Source organism: Adiantum capillus-veneris, chromosome 16 (assembly GCF_014529385.1).
Source record: "Adiantum capillus-veneris isolate H3 chromosome 16, ASM1452938v2, whole genome shotgun sequence".
NCBI classification, from domain to species: Eukaryota; Viridiplantae; Streptophyta; class Polypodiopsida; order Polypodiales; family Pteridaceae; genus Adiantum; species Adiantum capillus-veneris.
The window spans coordinates 156,039,660-156,046,526 of NC_140946.1; positions in this window are offsets into that span (position 1 = coordinate 156,039,660).

Sequence of the window (6,867 nt, forward strand, 5' to 3'; positions counted from 1 at the left end):
CACCACTAAAAAGAGGCAGCAAAGTGTCATAAATGTCCGGTGAGCTTACATTACTGTCTCTAGTACATGACAGCAAGGGCTGAACAGAATCTTCCACAAACTACATCCCGTGAAACCAAAATACGTTTTGTTTGCGGATGATACAACCTGTAACCTTTGCTTTCATCACTATAACCAACAAAAATACATTTGACAGCCTTATCATCCAATTTTCTACGCTGCACTTGTGGCACCAAAGCATATGCCAAACAGCCAAAAACACGCATGTGCTCAATAGAAGGCTTTCTATCATTCCATGCTTCATATGGAGTAATAGACTGCAAAGATTCCGTAGGACACCTGTTAAGTACATAAGTGGCACACATGATGGCCTCAAGCCAAAAAAATGCGGCAAAGCTTGACTTTTGACCATACATCGTGCCATTTCCGTCAGTGACCTGTTTTTCCTCTCAGCAACACCATTTTGCTGAGGTGTATAAGGCATTGTACATTGGTGTTTTATCCCACGACTAGCCAGAAGTGCATTAAATTCATGAGACATATACTCCCCCCCTCGATCGGAATGGAGGGTGCCCATAATACATTTCGAGACATTTTCAGCCATAGCCAGAAATTGTTTGAAGCACATAAAAACTTCGGACTTCACTTTAAGTGGAAATACCCATGCATGCCTAGAGTAATCATCAATGAAAGTCACGAAGTACAAGTCATTGCCCAAGGACGGAGTTTGCATGGGCCCACAAATATCACTATGCACAAGCTGCAACTTGCATGTGGCCCGAACTGAACCATCTTTTGGAAACTTAGAACGTTGCATCTTACCCAAAATACAGCCTTCACAAACATGTTTGACAGGTGCTTCAAGAGGCGGCAAAGAAGCAACCACATCAGATTTCTGCAAACGCAGCAAATTGGCAAAATTCAGATGACCAAAACGTGCATGCCAAAGTTTTGCATCTGAAATAGCCCGTGAATCTGCAACAGCATTTGCAAAATTTTGTCCACACTTTTCATACAAAGTGAGCTTATACAGCCCACGGCACAAAAGGCCAAATGCAACAATTTCATCACCAAATCTGAGATCATGAACTGTACATCTTTCATTCACAAATTTGACTACAAGTCCAAGTCTAGCAAGTGCGGATACAGACAAGAGATTCTTCTTGATCCCAGGTACATAAAGTGCATCAACAAGTGTGAAAGAACTGCCATTAGCAGTAGTGAGCACAATCTTTCCAACTCCTTGAACTGGATAAGAGGCATTGTTGGCACAAGTGACTGAACTCCCATGAGGGACAGACTCGAGAGAGGTAAACAATTCACAATGTGAGGTAATGTGCTTTGTAGCACCACTGTCGAAATACCACACATGTGAATCTGCAGCAACTGACAAGCATGCATCATGGACATTAGGATTGTAAGTGCACTCTGCACTAAAAGCCCATTCTGCATCAACATTATCATTACAATCTCCTTTTACAGAAGACTCAACAATGGTTGCATTTGTAGTGGAACCACCCTCTTTCTTCTTAGCCTCTTTTGCCTTCAACTTAGGACACTGCTTGATCAAGTGAAGAAGCATTAGGAACAGTAATTTTGCCACTCGCAGTAGAACCATAAGCAGTGGCTGCATTGCTGTTACCACCCTTTCTTTGAGAAGCAATAAAAGCCTGTTCAAATGCACGCTGCCTAGTCCTGTTTTTTTTGGAAAGTGAATCTTGCAACATTTGTGTCTTGACTTGGAGAAAAGTTGGTAAGAAAACGCTTTTGGACATTCTCAAACTCTTTCCAAGTAGACTTCTCGATGCTACCACCCCACACCTCCACTCCATAAAGAAGCACCAGTGTCACCAATGTATCAAAGAGGTACTTTTTGAGAGCCCAACACTTGATCTCTCCAACATTGCACATGTTCTCAAATGCATAATAAGCCCTCTTTCCGGCTTCCAAGCGACACATTACGCAATCCTTCCATTTATGATTGGATGTAACCTCAAGGCCAAGGTACTTGAAGCTATCTACCACTTCAAGTTGCTCATGTTGTATACAATGCATGGATGTTTGTCATTGAGGGTCTTTACAAGAATAACCTTGGTTTTGGATCCATTCACAATTGGCCCGCTATGTAGGCAAAAGCGTTCCAAGACACTCATAAGCTTTTGTGCATCTTCTAAGGTATGTGCCAAGAGCACTACATCATTGGCATGAGCAAAAGCATGATCACCGCATTTCTGATCTTAACCTCTTCTATGACTTCTTGTTGCATAAAATCAAGAACCATGCATTCCAATTCATCAATGAGTAGCCCAAAGAGGGTTGGGGAAAGTGGGCATCCTTGTTTGACACCAATGGTGCTTGCAAAAAGTTGTAAAATTCCATCTCCCATACGTAGTCTACATAGCACTTTTTGGTAGATGCAAAAGACTGCATGCATAAATTCTCTCGGCACTTGAAGGCTTTGCATACATCTCCAACGATTTCCTCATGGTACCATGTCAACAGCTTTCTTGAAATCCACAAAGCAACAATACAACTTTTTTCCTTTCAATCGAGACGCTTCCATAAGAACACGAAGAGTGACAAGGTGATCAATAGTTCTATGATGCTTTCAAAAACCTGCTTGGCGAAGTGCATGTTTGCCATTCTTTTCAGCCCATTCAATTATCTTCATCTCCATGATACATCCAAATAACTTTGCCATCAAAGAGCCAACCATTATAGTGCGATAGTTGTTCACATTGTTTACATCTCCTCCTTTGTGCAAAGGTTTGATCCAATTTGCACTCCAATCATGAGGCATGCCATGCTGAAGTGCAAGATTAAACATATCATGTATCCAATATTGTGTTTTCTTGCTTGTCCATTTGATCATTTCATCCTTGACACCTTGAAGGTCCCCTGCCTTGCGAGTAGCAAGTTTCTCAAGCACGCCGCATACATCTTCAATGGTACAGAAGGGAGGCATAAAAAACAAAAGGGAGCTACAACACTCCATCTTATCAACATTGGGTTGCTCATAGAAGTTCTTGCAATGCATATACATATCCTCAAGAGTCAAGTCGCCAAAGCTTTCAACACACTTGCCTTTTAGATTTTGCCAAAACTTGCCACATGCATGTGCTTTCTCTTACGCTAAAAGAAGTTGTTTTTTGACTTCCCACCTTCTCCTCTTTTTTTGAGCAAGTGCTTTGTATGTGTGTGAACCTTCCAAGTAAACTTACTTGTCATTGCTTGCATCCAACCTTAGGAAGTGTTTTTGGGCTTGACTACATTCCATGTCAAACCATTCCTTCGTGGTGCTACCCTTCTTAGACCTTTTGCAAAACATGTGTTTCACCAAAAAGAATTCCTTCGCACAAGAGCAAATTACTTCTTTGAAAACTTTCCACTTGCATTCTAATGTTGGGCTCTCTTGATGCTCTGTCATGCTTAACATTTGGTCTACCATGTCAACATATATAAGTGATTGTTTGAAGTCTAGATGTAGGTACAAATGATTCACATCATGATTGGAGGCTACATGCTCGGGTCTTTTACCACACTTGAGGTCAATACATAACATCCTATGATCCGATTCCGGATTCCATTCACCAAGTATAAAGCTTTGTATGCATTGTAGAGTGGCTTACAAAAACAACATATAGTCAATCACGCTATTACCATTGTGCTTTTTACATGTAAGGTCATTAGTACCTTGCCATAGAGATACACCATTTGTAATGAGCATTCCAATACTATTGCACATATGTAGAAGTGACTCTCCATAATGATCTAGTTCTTTTGCATCATTAGAACTTCGATTATACATGTATGAGTCATCCATTCTTCTTGAGACATGCGGCATGTTGACTTGTTGTGTGTCGTATTGTAACGTATTTGTGTGAGCATTCATCTCTCCAAAGACAATGGCTTCACCATGGTCCTTGTAATGAGCAATTTATTCCTCTAGTTCAATAAAGGGCTAATCTCTATCCATATCCAAGCGAGCATAAAAGCTGAAGTGAAGTGAGGAATGTAGCAACCAGCCACAAACATGACTTAACCATTTGGTGGGCTGATTTTCAGACATAAGTAGCGTTTATACTTATCTTCACTGACAATGGAAACATCTTTCAAACCCTTTTTGGTCATACATGCTATGCCTCCTTGGCCTCTATGTTGCTTTGCATTTTTGGCCCACATCAAAGAATGCACATCGTATTTGTCAGATCCAAGAATTTGTTGTGCATCATGCTCCCATGTTTTGACAAGAAGTATCACAGTGGAGTCATTGGTAAGCTCATCAATGCCAATTACCACATTCCATGGATACCCGTTACAATTCCAAAAGCTTATTCGTAAGCATGAGTTGGTCTTATATATCATGTGTAGGCTATTTGTTGGGTGGACTTGCATCCTCCTCAAGTGACTTTTCTTCTTGAGATGACTCCTTAATCTTCTTCCTTCTTTCCTCATATGCTTTGCGACGTACATTTTGTTGCATAAGAGTGTGATCCTTATATACATTACAACCCGTTCCTTTGAGGTAGATCCAACTATTATCAAGAATGATCTTTCTCTTGAGTTGAGTGACGCTGAAAGAGTGTAAAACTCTCAACTCCCAATCCATTGCGGCCTTCCACTGCTCATCTTCCTCCAAGGTGATCTTCTCTTTCAGTGCGTCCTCTTCAACCTTTCACAGCTCGACCATTGGCACTGTATCTTCATTTGTGATTTGGACCTGAAAGTCTTCATCACCACTCGGCTCTGATGTAGACTGCGTGTCAAAGTCAACAAATGAGACCAAGGGGATGTCCACTTGGGGCGGCTCTGAAGTGCCTGCCTCTTCTTGTATATCTGGCTTTCCATCTCTGAGGAGTTGGTTCATTCTTTTCAATTATGCAATTTCCTCAAGGAGCTCCTCCTCTCTTTGGACCCGCATCAGTGCCAGGTCTCTGTGTTGTGACTGCTCCAGCTTCAACTCTAGTTCTAAATCTTTGTTTTTCTTTTTAAGTGATTTACACACTTCATCTGCTCCCTTGATCGAGGCCACGGCTGGATTTTCTCTTATTTTCCGCAAGAAAGTGGCCTGATCATTGATTCTTTATTCGGAATATTGAAGGGAAGCGTTAGCGACATCTAACTGTACTTGAATGTTTTGAGCTGACAGAGAGGTGGTAAGAAGTTCATTTGTCACTTATGTCAGCTGCTCATCCTTCACTTTGCATGCATCAACTAATTTAGTAAGGAGGTCACCCAACTCCTCCATTTCCTTCTGTTGTTTGTCCCTCGCTATCTGATGTCGTTCTGCTTCGGTATTTAGCTCTTGTACTTGCCTTTGGAGATCAATAATGGTATCCATCGTGTCGTCGAGCTCTCCTTGAAGAGCATCGATGACCATTTCTAGTTCTTTGGCTTTTGTACTGCGGTCAAAGGCTGCTAAGCGGAGCTTCTCCGTCATGAGTTGTATCTGCCTTGCATACTCATTTACTTGTATAATCACTTCATCATTGGACTACCACTCCTCCTGTCTTGTGAGTTGTGATGTGCCGACAGCCTCCTGTGTTGCTTCTTGTTGTGTTGTAAGTGCTGGTGGTTCTGTAGAAGTGGATGGTTGTTCTTCTCTTTGGCCATCCTGAGGCTTTGATACCTCGGCAGTTTCTGGCTGAGTGGAAACAACCTGTGTGGTCTCAACCCTTACCATTTCTTCGGTTGTAGGATTTTTTGTCTTCTCAGTCTCGGTTTCTTCCTCATGTGTTGTGGTTTGCTCTTTTTCTGTATTTTCCTTTTGTTCAGTCTCATCCACCGGCTTGTGAGTTTCCTCGGCTGTCTGCTCTGGTTCTGGTTCAGCTGCCTTTTCCTCATAATGTTCGGCGTGGTCAGCTTGCTGTGTAGCTTCTGTTTGGTGGGTGAATTTAGAATCTTTTTCTTTGTTGGTCTCGGCTTCTTTATTGGTCTCTTGGCCTGGCGGTGATGATGGTGGACTAGGCATGGGCTGGTCCTGTTGTTCCGGCGGTGGTGAGGTGGGTCGGGGAGATGCCTAGCTCTGCTCTTGAGTAGCCACCTCCTCAGTTTTCTTTGCCGCTTCTTCTGCCTCTTTCAGCTTTAACGCTTCTGCCTCTTGGTACATCCTTTCTAAATAATCTTTGGGATCCTCAGCCTCTTTTCTTGAATGATGTTTTGTTCAAAGTCCTTTCAAGCCGGTGGGTACCCACTTTTCTGGGTCTTTTCCCTATGATTGCCTAGTGCACTGATACGCCTGTTTTTCTCTTTCAAATCTTGCTTGTTTCTGAGCTGGCTCCTCTTGGTGGGCAGCCACAGCTTTTCACTTCATCTCTTCCCTCCTAGCTCTTTTTTCCTCGTTGTCAGAGCTTTCACTGCTGTGCTACTTTGATGAGCTGTCATCTGATTCATGACCTGATTTAAATGATCTTTTACCTGATCTTGTAGCTCTGGGAGAGGGTTGTGCTGCCAAGATCCATGTATTCTGATCTGGGGCAGGCAGTAGGTTGTCAGCCATGCCGATGGCATGATAGGCTATTCTTGTTAATACTTCTGGCGCGCCCAAGTATGTTATTTTCCCCTCCTTCTTGGTGGCCTTTAATGTTGTCAAAACATACTGCGCGTGGTCCACAGGCTGCCTAGTTGTTGACTTCAGAACTTGTGTAAAAGTGGTGGCCACAGTGTGATTTGGTGCGTGTACCTAGGTGGCCTTTTTGCCAAGAAATGGAAATGTTGATGGTACACACAGGCTAGCTCTTCCACCTGTTTGTGAATGAGATCGGCGAATGTAGCCGCAGTTGTTTCCTTTGTAAATGTGCCCGCTATCTTCTTGTCTCTTGCTCGCATGGTCATCCCTTCAGTGGGCAATCTTAGTGCCTCTGCCAC